Source organism: Marmota marmota, unplaced genomic scaffold (assembly GCF_001458135.2).
Source record: "Marmota marmota marmota unplaced genomic scaffold, marMar, whole genome shotgun sequence".
Classification (NCBI taxonomy): Eukaryota; Metazoa; Chordata; class Mammalia; order Rodentia; family Sciuridae; genus Marmota; species Marmota marmota.
Genome location: NW_026000108.1, coordinates 18,591,953 through 18,607,045, shown reverse-complemented (window position 1 = coordinate 18,607,045; position 15,093 = coordinate 18,591,953). Strand labels below are relative to the sequence as shown.

The following is a 15,093-nucleotide window of genomic DNA, read 5'->3' as shown; positions in this document are numbered from 1 at the left end:
GGGGGGGGGGGGGGGGTGACGAAGAACTTGTGTAGATTGATACAGCAGGAGTGGAAGCCGTTTATTGCAGGACAGGAAGCCGTTTATTGCAGGACAGGAGCAGTATTTATACATTCCACACAGCTTATCTAATTAGCATAAACTAGATACAGCAGTCAACCAATCAGGAATCTCCACACTTAATGGCTCGCTGATGTTACTTCACAAACCACTCCCTCTGGCATTTTGCCAGGCACCATCCAGACTTGTTTACAGACTCTAACAGAAAACACAGAAGTCACAAAGCAGCACTTTTAGGCCAGGTCTGGATGGGACCACTGAAGGCAGAACAGTGCTGGCAATGACCCCGGATGTCCCCATGCTGGGCCTTTAACAAGAGCCTGGTGAGGGGTGAGGAGTCTTGTGCTACTCAGACACTGGGTCTTCACTCCAGTTAGGTAGACAGACCGGCCGAGCACACCACCTGGTGGGCGAAGCTCAGTAACCACCCAAGACCGTTCACCAGTAGCGCTTCTTCCCACAGGGTTGTGAGCTGCCCAGCCCTTGAGGGTTCACCCTGCTCCTCCTGTTCTTTGCCTTCCTTACCCTCTGGACTCATTTTAACTCCAGGGCTGCTGCCACCAATCACCACAGTTTGGTGTTTGAAAATACCAGAAATCTATTCTCTTAGAGTTTCACAGGAACATTCTAAGCAAAAAAAAAAAAAAAAAACCCTCCATCAGACCGTTGAGGCAGAACAGTGCTGGCATTGACCCTGGATTTCCCCATGGAAATTTCCAAGCCCTGGGGTGCACGGAAGCCTGGCGCCTGGCCAGTGTGGTTGGAAAAAACAAGAGTAGCCATAGGAGGTGACATGGGAGTCCTTGGCCTCCCATCATGTCAGGGTCACAGATTGGCAATGATAAGGAGTCAGCAAGTTCATGAAGCAAACGGAGGTGATGTCAAGCCTTCCTTTCCACATACCTCCCATGCTACTGGAATTCTGAGGCCTCCTTTAAAACCAGCTTGTGTCCATTTCCCCTCATTCTGCCTTCTCTCTCCCCCTCCCCGCTTCTTCCTTCCTGGGCACCTGCCCCCTCTACACACATGCAATCCCAATCTTATTATGCTACCACGTCCAATGTATGTATCTTAAGAAAAGCACCTAACACGTTGCTCTGCACAAAGGAAGCCCTGAATATGGTTTCCCTTCTTTGTCCCTTAAAATCTTTAGCACAACCTAAGGAATTTCCACAGCAAATCAAATCCGAACTGAGTTTTCAGAGAAGACCTTGTTTATGTGCAGGGACGTAAAGATGTAATAGAATCCTTTCAAAGAGCTCTCCTGCTAATGCTAAATCGCAGGGACAATGCATTGCTTGACATTTTCAGATTCCCAGACCAGAGATAGAATATGATAGAGGGAGGGAAAGAGGTGAGCAGTTTTATAAAGATTCTTTGGTCTCATCCTTCTCCCAGACTATATCTTTATTCACGGGACAAAAGGAAGGAATTTACACAGAGAGAATAGATTTCACAGATGTGCACAGGTAAGAGTATCCTAAATTGGCTTGAGGTTATGTATGTGTTTCTCCCACAAAGGATCTAAGGAACCCGAAAGGACTCTTGTGGATACAGAGAGGTGTGTGTGTGTGTGTGCCTGTGTGTTGTGGGATGGGGTGAGGAAAGAGAGAGAGAGAGAGAGAGAGAGAGAGAGAGAGAGAGAGAGAGAGAGAACATGAATGAGCCTGAGTTGGTGCATGTTGGACGTGGAGAAGAAGAGTGATTAATCAAGTTGACATAACGAAGTTTTATAGTTCATTTGACTGCTTAGCCAAATATACATGATGTCCTGGGAGATGATGTCATACGGCAAGGGGCTGTTTGTAAGTAGAACACTTCAGACTAGGAGAAGGTTTCAGCACCTGGTTTAATCAACATTACAACCATTTTTATGAAGATTTACGCTTATGGAAGTTTAAATCGTTTTCTCAAGTTTCTTCCTTTTTGCTTATAGCTTGGAACTCTTCCATGTTTTTGGACGCAAATAAATGCAGCTGTTTGCTCTGCAGGAACTCTGGGAAACATATATTTATGCTGTATTTTTAATACAGAGAATGTTCAATTGAGACTGAATTTGGCATCTTGCCTTATGTTTCAACTTTTCTTTTTAATAACATGAGGTCTTTCATTCATGCAAATGATGCTATTGACTCATCAGCGTGGCACAGTGAAAGAACAGGGGTCTGGGCGTAAGCACAACTGAGTTTCAGTTCTGCTTCGTCAGTAATGACCTTCCTGGATGTAGCAGATCCTATTTTCCAAAAATGGCATAAAAATCTCACATCCCCATAGGCTCCTTTACAATGTGAACTTGATTCTCTCCCAGCAAGAGCAAGAGTCTATGTCCCCTCCTTTGGAATCCAAATGAGTTGTGACTTCCTTGTGACCAATGGTATGTGCAGAAGTAACCACGAATGACTTCTGAGGCTGGCCCTTAAGGGTCATGCAGCTTCTGCCCTGCCCGCTAGAACATTCACACCAGGAGCTGTGCTGCTGTGTGAGAGGTTTGGCTATCGAGGCAGCCATGTTATGAGGAAGCCACGCAGCGCAGAGTGGCCCTGTGTAGGCACTCGAGTAGATAGGATAGTACTGGACTTTGGGTTCTCCCTGCCCAAGTGCCAGGTATTTGATGGGGGAAACTTCTAAGTCCGTGATTCTAAACTCCATGTATTTTCATCTGAGACTCCAGGCAGGCCAGAGACAAGCTTTTCATGCTATGTCTTTGCTGAATTCCTGACCCACATAACCTGCAAATGTAGTAAAATTCTTATTTTTTGCCTCCAAGTTTGGAATTAATAAGAATAGACAGTGGCCATAGAAATAGAAAAATTGGAACAGAAATTTGGAACCTGGAAGTTGGAGATTCTTTTAACCAAAAGTAAGACAGGTAGTGTTAGCTGTGGGACCCAGAGGCAGATGGGTCCTGGAAGTCCCTTGTGGGGGCAGCCAAGGCAGGACAGGAGGGTCAATGGAGACAGATAGCAAAAGTTTAAAGGAAACTGAGAAAAATATACAAAACCAAAGAAAGGGAGATCTTTATTATGTAGTGGGAAAAAGTTCAAGAGAACTGTTTCCTGTTATAATGTGTAAGATAGAAAATGATTAAACTTGTTTTCTGGGCAGAGTATTGAGGGTGCTGCCTGATGTCTAGATGCCTATAATAAAATTAGAGAGGAGTGATAAACTAAGGATTAAACCCTTGATTTTTAAGGTGTAGTTTGGAGGATATAGAAAGGTTCCAGCATAGTCCTTCTATGGAAAGGATCCCAAGTTGAGAATACAAATTTAGAACAGAACTGCAAGATCCCTTGTTTGAATCTCAGAAGGATTTAAGGTACTACCTCAGAGAAACTTCTAGGCAGATAAAAGTCCTTTTAAGGATCTTTAGGGTGGGCCCTGTAGTTATTCTTTATTGCACATAGTAAGACTTAAAAGAATCTTGAGGACATTGTCCCACAGTGGTCACACAAGGGCTCAAGACGGGAAGGGTCTGTCTCAAAGAGATTCACAGATGTGGTTTTGTAGAGTTGTTTATATATTGATACATGATTAAAAAGTGAGAGAATTTTTAAAAGGAATTAGGTCATCTTTAACTCGGAGGAAAAAATGAAGAGTATAAAATGAAAAGAGGACTTTCAATCCTCAATCTTTGAAAGGCAAGAAGCAAACTGAAAAGTCTAGTGAATGCACACAGTTGTATCTCAAGGAAAAGAAAAGATAATTCAGAGGATAGAAAACCAAGAGTTGCAAAGACAGTGCCCAGAGTATGACCGATTCCTGAACCCTGCCAGGATTTCAGAACTGCGACGAACCAGGGAACAGGAGTGTCGAGGACAGTTACCCAGTGCCTGTCCCACTGATGTGCGTGGCTGGTACAGAGGACAGATAACTTACCATTTTAGTTTATAGATCTGAAGGTCAACAGGGAGGATACTTAAAGATATCGACAAAAAAAAAATGTACCTGAGGAGTCCCATCCACATTTGGACAAGATTTAGATACAGAGATTCTAGACTTATAATCAATGCAGTACTGGGATGAGATGTTGGGTGTCTTGGGAAGGAGGTGATTTGTTTTGCATGTGTGATGGGTATTGTGGCCAATAGGAGTGGACACTGCCATAGATCATGTTTTCTAGATAAAACTGCAGTCTCTCTCAATGAGCTTCTCTGAAATGTGAACCTTGATATTCTTCCCTCAAGAGGAGTTTAGACAACTTTCTGACTCACGCATAATGCTCCCCTCCCCCCAATGTAGAAGTGATGCTGACTGACTTCCATTGACATATCATAAAAACAACATAGTTTCTGTTTTTGCTTTTTTTTTCATTAAAGTCATCATTCTTGCAACTCCACGTGCCTTGCGAGAAATTCACGACTCTGGGGAGGCTCTGCTGTGAGTAAGTCTTTTTCTTGGATAGGTCACATGTAGGCATTCGGGTCAACCATCAGGCTTAGAGGGCTTCTGGACCCAGTGCCAGGCCTGGGGAAGAAAGCCTTCCAAGGGTGCCAGCCTCCCAGCATGGCGTCACCCTGCTTTTGCGGAGTGCAGTATGAAGCCAAGCGCACTGAACCTCCCATACCCCTTGCTGGACTCTCAAACATAGAATCCGCGGACATGATGGCATGCTTTACGTTTTGAAGTTTGAGATGGTTTGTTATGCAGCGTTGGTTGCTGGAGACTGAACCTCATTTTGTCTTCACACTCAGCGATGGAGAGTTTGGTCTAAATGTCTTCCAAGGTCCTTCTTCAGACACAAAGACTTTAAGTACTTCCACTTAAGTACTTAAAGCCTTTTTTTTGGTCAACACACACACACACACACACAAACAAACAAACAACAAACAACAACTCCTCTTTGTTAGACGTTACTGTTGCCCTCACCCCAAGTCTGTCTTCTTCCTGGGGCCTGTGGCTGGAGTACCCTTCCCAGGCTCTTTGCAGTCCTGTGTGGACACATGATGAAGTTCTGACTGATGGAATGTGAATGGAAGGAACGTCTGCTACTTGCCTCTCTCATGCTTTAAAGGAACTGCCTTTATCTCTTTCCCCTCTTTCCCCAACCTGCAATGCACATGGGTCAGAGACCCAGCTTCAAGCACGCGTCTGAGGACCATATCCCAGCTGAAGGAAGAATCACAGTTTGGTAGGAACCCAGGCTCCTGAGAGGCCCTGGGGGAGCTGGGCTGCCCTACCAGCCAGTTTGGTGGAGGAGAAGTTAAATCTGAGTCAAATCACTGTATATTTGTGTCTCTGTTGTTGACATTTAGCTTTAACCCTAGCAGGCCCTTCAAAGGCACCTAGTGCTGTGTGATGACTCCCATTGAGGCTGGGTCCTCCCCAGTCCCATCCTGTCCCTCTCTGTGCTCTGGACGTGCTGGTCTTCATCAGGTTCTTTCGTTCTCTTGAACTTCTCTCTGCCCGAGTGATATGCCTTCTCGGCCCATCCTCTGGCCTGGCTAACTTTCTCGTATCCTTCAGGCCTTGTTTTCAAGGACACTCAGCTTAGTTCCCTACTTATATGCTCTCATACAAACCCTGTGTCTTTCTTCCACAACCTGGAATGCACCTGTAACTGGGGTGGTTAAATAACTTCACACACGGATCACACAAACGCACACAGTTCTTTGACATTGGCTTCCCCACTATACTGTAGGCACCAAGAGAGTGAAGCCTACGTCCTCGTATTCTGCTCCATGCCTGGTACCTAAATAGTGCCTGACACATAGTAGGTACTCAAAAAGTACTTGTTGAATGTTGTCAGATAAACTTGTTGCTGACCAAGGTTTACAGGCTGTGCCTGTGGTTGAAGAATTAAGCAAAATATCAGCTTGCTCCTCTAGGTATGCACCTGGGTCTTGACTTCCTATCCTGTTATGCTTGCAGATCAGCTGAGCTCACCCCGCCAGGTCATGGTCCTTCTGGGTTTTGCCTCCTCTAGACCATCTTGAGTGTCATCAGGGATGGTTCTGATAATAGAATCTCTCCCTTTAAAAAATTGGTTTATGGATGAAAAAGTCCCAAGTATATAGGATGCTGAGTTTAGCAGAATCTGTATGTAAATTGGTATTTTGCTGGTGATCAATCTTGTGCTAAAAATGGAAAATCAATAAAAAAAAGAAAATCTAAGGGGAAAAAAATAAGTTGTAGACATTTTTGGTCTAATGAGTTTCCAAGTCCGAGGACATTGCATCTGAGGCCAAGGTTGCTGGGTGTTTCAAAGGAGTGTTCAAGGAAACCAGACGCGGCCTCACGGAGCCAGAGTGTAGCAGGAGCCCCAGTGAGAGGCAAGTTGCAGGGGCAGCGTCTTCTGAGAGCACACAGTGGGGTAATCCTTTGTAGTGTCTCCTTGGAACTAAGAGGGTTCAACAGATGTGAATGGCAGTTCAGAATCTGCCGAGCGCAGAGACCACTGAAGAGCAAAAGGCACAGGAGTTGACTTGGGGCCAGTCATTGATTGTAGAAATAGCAGTGAGCTTCAACACTTGAAGGAGCTTGAAAAAGAACAAAAGTGAGTCAAAAACTCCCCCCCCACCCCCGCACAGCTTTCAACTAGAGGTCAAATGGGTCGGCACCATAGAAAGATATAGATTGTGTGGGGGGAGGGCAGATAGCCCTGGGTCTTTGCCAATTCCAGCCACTGGAGCCAGGGAGGAAGCCTTGGGAATGGTTAGGCACTCAGGGGACCTCGTAAATCTGAGCCACTCAAGCTTCGTCTAGACGACTTATACAGGTGTTCAATCAACCGTTACACAGAGGTGGAGGGGACCTCACTGAGAGGAAAGCAGCTGTCGTAGGTAGGATGTGTCTCCCTCCTCAAGTTGTATGCTGAAGTCCTAACCCTCAGCGCCTCAGAATGTGACCTTATTTGACAAGAGAGTCATTGCCAGGTGTAATTAGCTAAGACAAGGACACACGGGAGTAGGGTTGGCCCCTTATCCAATATGGCTGGTGTCCTTATAAAAAAGGGGAAATTTGGACAGAGAGAAGTGGGCAGAGAATGATAATGGGGGGACAGGCCAGGAGAAGACAGCCATCACAAGCCACAAAGAGAGACCTGCACCTTCTCTCATAGCCCTCAAAGGGGACCGACCTGTTGACACCTCAACTTCAGACTTCCAGCTCCAGAAATGCGAGGTGATCCATTTTTGCTGTTTACCCCCCGCCTGCAGTCTGGGGTCTTTTTTTATAGCAGCTCTAGCAAACTAATACATTAGCCTAGCACCACGGAGGAGTGCCGGGAATTTGGAAGTAGGTCAGTTCTGGATTCAGCCCTTGCTAGCTATGGGACTTTGGTCAAATCATTTCAAAAACTCCTCCTCACCTTCTTTTTATCTCAAAGGCAGAGAGTCAGGACACCAAATATTCAACAGCCATGAAGGGCAAGGCAGAGGCTGCCATTTGTACAAGTGGTCACAGATGAACATGAGAAGGCTCTCCAGTTCTGAAAGACCCCTACCAGTCCTGGATGGTGGTCAGGCACCTGACACTTACCTGCTGAGGTACAGACCCACCTGCACTGGACTCTGGCCCTCTTCAGGTCATGGCAACTCAGGCCAGAGAGGCACACTGAGACGGGAGCCCTTGCTGGGGAGCCACAGGGGGCTCTCAGCCATAAAATAAACACACGGTCAGTGACCATAGGGGTCTCTCCTGAATTGGGGTGTTCAGTGGGTGAGAGCTATAAGGGTAGGGGTTCACTCAAGGGGCCCAGAACAACCATTATTTACTCACTTGTACTCTTTTTTCATACCTTTATTTATTTTTTATGTGATGCTGAGGATCGAACTCAGGACCTCACATGTGCTAGGAGAGTGCTCTACCGCTGAGCCACAACCCCAGCTCATGTGCATGAGTATTTTAATATTTCAGAAGCCAATAGAGCCTTCCTGGCCTTTACCTGCTGGTTATCAGACCTGGGATAATTACAGGTAATTACACAGTTTGGTGAAGATTCAGAGGTGATACGTGTCAAGTGCGCAGCAAAGTGCCTGGAACATGGCAAGTGCTCATTAAGTGCTAGTTTAGATGATTATCAAGAAGAAAAGTATTTAAATTAGGCTCAACAAACATTTATTAAGCACCTACTCTGTGCCAGGTAGTGTCCCAGGCACTAAGGATACAGAGACGAGTGTGGCACAGTCTCTGCCCTCAAGGACTTTATTTTCAGCAGAACTAGGGTACACTTTTCTACCTCCCTTTCTTCCCTCATGAACGGATACCACGGGTCTGCAGTGTTTCAGTATCTGCCGTTGATGGATCTACCTTCTCTTAACAGTCGATGTCCTCAGTACGCCTCACGGGTATTTCTTTAGGAACTCTCCTATGCTGTGTTTTGCCTTAAGGGACTCACAAATTGGTAGATTCTAAAGAAAAAAAAAATGTAGATAGAAGCCAGATAGCCAGAATTCAACTGATTTTGTTTTCATTAAGATTAAAAAAAAAAAGGTAAGTTTGGTTAAGACCTACCTATTATTCTCTTTCTAAACAGGATATAAAATTTGGGGTAAAAATCAGGTTTGCTGTTTGTGGTAACTTGTGTACAAATATGGCCACCATCAAACCCTTCCCAGCCTGTCTCCACACCATACACATCTAGAGTTGGGGTCTATTCCTCCACTCCTGTGAATCTGGACCAACCTGTCTGTGACATCAACAGAATATAGTGGAAGTGCACCCGTGACAGTTCCAGCTAACATTTGAGAAGACAGGTGACTTCGGTTTCCTGTCCCCTGAAACACCAGCTCTTGGGAAGCTTCTAGGGGAACTCAGTTGCCCTCTTGTGGGACACCCGACGTGCAGGGACTTGAAGAGGTGTTCTAGTTGACAGCGTCAGGTGAGTTCCTAACTGAGAGCAAGTGGTGACTTCTGGTCACGGAAGCAGCCATTTTGGACATCCTGTCTAGTCAACCCCAGCCTCCACCTGACATCTACCCAGGGATATGCCACATGAGAACCACCCGGCTGAGCCCATCAACCCACAAAACTACAAGAGATTGTGATAAATGGTGTTCAAGCTACTAGGTTTGGGATGGCTTGTTGCAAAGGAAGAGATGACCTCATGAACCTCAGAGATGCCCATCTTCTAAGTATCATGAAGGAGTCAGGACATGGAAAGTGGAAGCTCTGGGCTGTCACCACAACTCTTCCCCTAGCATGCTCTGTGACCTTGGGCACAGTGCATTTCCACTCTGGGGCTCTCTTATTTCCCTTGTCCAGTAAAGGATCCAGATCTCTAAGGGTCCTTACAGGTGTAGCATTCAGAGGTGCTACAGTCCTTCTTGGAAGATAGCAGGAGGACCTTCACTAACCTTTGTACAGTCCACCCAGGTGTAAAATTAATTTTAGAGGCACAGGTTTTCAAGATCACATGGTCCAACCTAACCACTGGAAAGATGAGGATGTTAAATTACTCTGCTTTTTCTGCAGGGTCCATTTCTGGAGGGTTTCTCCATGTTTCTCCAGGATTAAGCTGCTTGGGACTGTGGCCACCACACTGAAGACCCTTGAGGGTGGAGGGCGAGAGCCAACTCAGCACAAGCTAAGAGATGCTGCTTGAGTGACTAAAGGCCCTGCATGTTAAAGGACACTCTGCTAAGACTTCTTACCATAGGATTTTCCATCACGTGGCAACGAATGGACTTACTAAATGCAATCATTGTGCGATACAAGGACAGAGGAGGGACATGGACATGGCACCTTCGGCACTAGCAGGGAACACATAAGCTGGCAAGCACCCTTGCCGACTATCTCTATTTCGAAATCACATTTACTTGCCATTTTGAGTTTCTATTAGAGAACTGAGGGATATCTGACCAAATGAGGTCAAAGCACTATAATTGATGTCACCAAGTGTTGACAAGTCCTGCCCCACAGATGTAATAACAGTGATTGGATCACTCCCATCTTTTGAAACAGATGCCCAAATCCATCCACAGCATAGCCCTGGGCTGCGGATAATTTCCTGTCTATCCTCAGACCAGGTGAGCTTTGGTGGCTCGAGGCCCCAGAACGGTTTGGACAGTGAAAAAAGAATTGTAGTCTTGGTCAAAGGCAGGGACCTCTAACAGGAATAAAGTAACACCTGTTGTCCCTGCTTGGTATCTTGACTTCTTTGTGTCAATGTGACCACATGCTGCAAAGCAAGGCCTGGCCCAGAGACCTGATACCCAAGCTGTGAGAGCCTCAGTGTGCTGTTGGACACAGGCTAGAGAGGTTGCTACAGAAAGATGGCCCCGTGTGCGTGTGTGGGGAGGGGGGCCGGTGGGAGTAGGTAACGATCAACATCCGGGGCCCTGAAGGACAGCCGAATGGACGCCGAATGGACGGCATTTTACCAGCTCCAGCCATTTACATGCGGGTGCCACCTTTTCACCCCTCCATCAGGTTGATTGCTTTTTCTTCCCCAAGCTCCATTGTTCTTCCAGAATGAAGAAGAAAAAACATTTCTGTCGCCCCACTATCTACTTTTGTGCAAACAGTAGGTTGTAGATAATGTTCATTCTCTTCCTTTTTTCTTTGCCATTTCCATTGATATAAGGCTGCCGGCATGGGTAGGGTAAAATTACCCCCCACCCTAAGACCAAATGAGACCGGAGGACAATGGAGGTGATCCTATTTTGGATAGTCATCAGCTTTTTTCTTCTCTTCTCTTTTTTTTTTTTTTTCAGAAGTTTCCCAGAGTGACAGGGTCATTCCCTCTCTTGGCCCGCTGGAGAGGCCAGTGGCCCCCAAGTCAGACGTTTCTATTTTCAGCTCCCCAAGTCCAGAGAGCAGTCACCTCCGCCTCAGGGAGGGCCACACAGCCAACCCGCCAGCAGTTCAGGCCTGCAGCCTCTGTGCATTTCCATTTCCATAAATTTACATCAAATTTGTGCTGAATCATATCCCCCCCCCCACAGAAAAAAAATGAAATACATTATCAATAAGTACCACCAATTTGAATAATCTGAGAGTGGAGTGACTTTTCCGGACTTTCTTCCAGTTAACTCCATCCTCAGACCAAGTCTCTTCTCCAATCCCCCCACCAGCCTGGGATTGGGTGTCTTGGCACCCTCATGGGTGCCCAAGGTCGGAGGCTCCTCTCCTGAGGTGTTTCTCTTCTGGCCTCTCCCTAGGTGCCCCACGCCCTGCCTCTCCTGCGGTCCCCCTGGCTTCCCAACCCACTGGCCTTCTCTTCCCCTCTTCCCCCTGACATCTCAATCCTCCTTCCTGGAGCCCTTGCACCTGCCTCAGTTGCTGCCCAAAGCCTGGGCTCCTCTCCACCCCCCAAAATGCCCAAGCCAATCACACTCAAGCCCAAGCCCCAGCCCCTGGGATGACAATTGCGGAGCCCCGGCCTGCCAGGCAGTCATCAATCCCACTCATCATTTTGAGCACCTTGGAGGAGCTTCCTTACACCCCCTGCAGCTGGGCTGATTGGCAGCCAGCAGGGCTGGAGGAGGGTGGGGCACTCTGCTGATTGTTTGCTGCTGGGCAGGGAGGGCTTAGTGCCAAGAGGACCCCAAGACCCCCAGGACCCCGCAGCCCAAGGGTCTAAGACAGACAGTGGTTGCTTGGAATCAGGAACCAGGCCAGAACCTACCCTCTGCCCCTCTGATGTTCAGCTGCTGGCCTTGGGTAGGGGAATGATGGATGAGCCCCACTTCCCGCCCCCTGCCCCAAATGTCCCTAGGTAGAAAAAGGCAGGGAGGTTTATCTTCTACAGAATCGAAGCCAGTGGCCCAGGGGACCTAGGGTTTCAGGACTCTGCAGGAGGCCCTGCTGCAGCCCATATCAGGACCTGCAATTCCCTGGTGCTGGCTTAAATCAAGAGCAAAGAAAGTCGTGTATCAGCCAGCCATGGAGGCTCCTAGCAGGACCTGCCAAAGTGAATTCTCTGCAAAAAGCAAGAATTGGGGACCTTGATTCATATGGAGCTACTTAAGTGTGTGCCTGCATGCTTGGTACATGTGGACCTCCCCCCCCCCAACCCTTTATAAACTGCAATCATGAGTCATTTTCTTCCCAGATTGGATTTCTTAATATAGGCTGGAGAAAAGTAACATGAATATTGCCCCCTCCAAAATCCAGTTCAGGAAAACAAACAAACCTGAGCCAGAATCTCTACTGGAGATTTGCTTAGCTTCCTTTAATGAGAGTACTGACATTTTGTGCTTGGGCTGCCAGAATCTGAACTGAAAATACTGTCTGGAGAAGTTATATCAAAAGCTTCCGGGCTCTCCCCTGTGTCTGGGGCTGTTGGGACAGGGCCAGAGTGATGCTGCAGGTTAATAGAGAACCGGCAAGGAGAGGCGGAAATTTCTAACACGTTCACATCCCCCCGCCCCACCTCCCCAAAGATGTTTTTGTTTCCTTAGTATGTACAGGTTCAACTGCTCAGATTAAGCTATTTTGGAGTTCGCACATTTAAATCCCTCTCAAACTTTTAAAAGTAAGAAGCATCATTCAGAAGCATCTAAGTACTTTCTTCTAACACTATAGGTACATATAAATAAATCAATAAAACTGGCCCTGGGGCTATGAATATATATGGAAAAATTGGGTCCTGGGAGATTCTTTCTCAGAAAGCTAAGGGGAGGGGAAAATAGAGAATAAAGCCAACATTTCAATACTTTGTTCTAGGGTGACAAAATTAAAACAAAGCCATCCGTTTTTACATCGGTCCCATGCACAAGGGTGTGTGTGTGTGTGTGTGTGTGTGTGTTGGGGACATTTAACATACCATTTTTATCCGAAGTAAAGATAGTTGGCAAGTGGTTTTATTTTTCCTTTGAAAATGGGTGACCACAATATAATTAGCTTTGTTTTCGTCGGCTGGGGCTGCTGCTGCTGAAGTATCTAGAGGCCTTCTGGTATAGGTGCCTAAAAGCTTACACTGGATTTAATTATTATTATTACTCAATGTCAGGCTACATAAATGAAAAGAGATAAAAAAGAATCGCTTGCAGCTACACTGCCTTGGTCTGTGATTTCATCACATCTCACAAGCTAAGCAGGTTGGAGCTGGCAGTTGAGGCATGAAATCTCCCAGGAAATCCCAGGCAACCAGAGATGCTCTTTCAACTGAGTGGAAAGTTTCTCCTAATGCAGGGCGGGAATGGAGGGGGTCTGCCACTCTGATTTTCCTCCCCAATTTTATTTTCAAATACTTTAATAAGTATCTGGCTTATTGTAGGGAAAGAAGCAAGTGGGGGAAATAGAGTCCCAGAGAGAGCTGTCTTAAAGGTACATGGTCTCTAATGTGAAGTCTTTGGTTCCCGAGGGCTTATTGATCACCTGTCCCTTTTCTTGAAACACCAGTGATGGCTGCAAGCAGCAGCAGTGCTGAATGGCTCCGTGGAAGGGGGTATCCATAGGGGCTTTCCCACCCAAAAACCAGGCAAGGAGGAGGCAGAAGGCAGATGAAATAAGTTCTACTCAGTCTCCTTGCAGTCTATTTAATTGACAGGTCAGAATGAAACCAGATGGTTCACCAAGGGGCAATATATGGCAGACAGTACCTTGCTTTTTAGGCATGAGACAGGCTGTTAGGAACAGTGCTGGGCACTGCATTAATTAACCCTAGACATTCCACTCAGGGATGACCTTCTTTAATTTCCTTGGATTAAAAAGAGAACAAGGTAGGTGATCCAGAAGTCCAGAAGATTAGCTGCATTCTAGCCCCTTCTTTTCTTGTTCTCTAGAGCATGAATTGTAAACCCTTCAAGGCAGGGAACAAGGCTGTATTGGATGGTCTTTCTGTTCCTCTCAGTTGGGTTCATCCATGCACCTGTGCTCAGCTGGAGGTCACTGCCTCACCCTTCCTGCTGAAGTATCTGCAGGTCAGTTGGCTATTGGTTGGAAGTCCTGTCATTCAGCAAGCTATTCTGGGCATGTTTCCATGGTTCTGAACACAGGTTCCCAAGAGCAGCAAGTAAGAATAAGCCCTGCCCCACAGGTATCTTACAACCCCTTTTTTTTTTTTTAGCACATTTGCAAATATTGCTTTGGCCAAGGCAGGTCACATGACTGAGTCCAGAGCCAAAGTTAAAAAGACAATGGCAGGGACAAGGCAGGGGAATTATTGGTGCCATTTTGCAAATACTCTTTTATACCAAACAAGGCCAAGAACAGAGTTCAGTATTTTCAATTCCAATTGTGATACTTTGTTTTCAGGTTTCCCAGAGGAAGGGAAGTCCTAGCTGAGCCTCTGCTTCCCCACTTCTCAGGCCTCTGTTTTCTGATAAATGGGGATAATGTCCATTTCACAGTGTTCACAGGATCCACAGCAGACAGAAAAATTAGAAGTAAATGTTGGCTGTGATGCTTCCACAACTGTGAAATGGGCTCACAGCTTCTCAGCTTACCTGCTGGTCTACACCAGTGGTGTTTCAGGGAGGGTGATCTGTGAGGGGCTCAGGTGGCAGGGCATGGGACTGGGATTAACATCCACTCATTGTGAGGTTTGCCTTTCCTCTGAAATTCTTTCCATCTTCTCTCTTAGGAGAAAAATCTCAGTTTGACGCCAGTGCCTTTAACACCTCTCTTGACTCATGCCAAGAACCACACTCAAACCTTTTGGCCCTATTTAGAACTTAATGTTTTATTTCCAACTTTTAATTTGCTTTCTATTTATGACAGCTGATAGTTTTCTAAAAAAAAAAAAAAAAAAAAGAAAGAAAAAGAAAAAGAAAAGAAACTATCATCAAAACCGGGGATGTAGCTCCGTGGTGAAGTACTTGCCTAGCTTGGGGGAGGTTTTGGTTTCTATCCAGGTACTGCAAAAAAAAAAAAAAAAAGCAAAAAGCAAAAAGCAAATGTTAGTAGCTTTAAAACAGTGTGTTAGTATATGATGCCACGTGGCTCATTCATTCATGCGTTTAACAGACGCTTGTGGAGCACCTACTGTGTGTCAGGATGGTCCCAAACCTTCCCGGGGAAGCCCCCGCCGGGTGGAGCTGACATTCTGGCGGTGCGGTCGTGACGGTGGTCAGGGATGGCGGGATCTGGGGACTGGCTCCTCAGGGGGGACGCAGACCTGCCGGCCGAGCCCCCTCCGGGCGCGGGCCG

General features: G+C 46.5%; 1 long non-coding RNA gene across 1 annotated transcript in view; it reads right to left on the bottom strand.

Moving 5' to 3' along the window:
• LOC125610943 overlaps positions 1 to 15,087 on the bottom strand; it is a 21,284-nt gene extending 6,197 nt beyond the window's left edge. Inside the window, exon 1 of the long non-coding RNA XR_007341047.1 lies at positions 14,930 to 15,087. This is a non-coding gene — a long non-coding RNA (uncharacterized LOC125610943). The remainder of the gene's footprint in view (positions 1 to 14,929) is intronic.
• Positions 15,088 to 15,093: the final 6 nt, after the last annotated feature.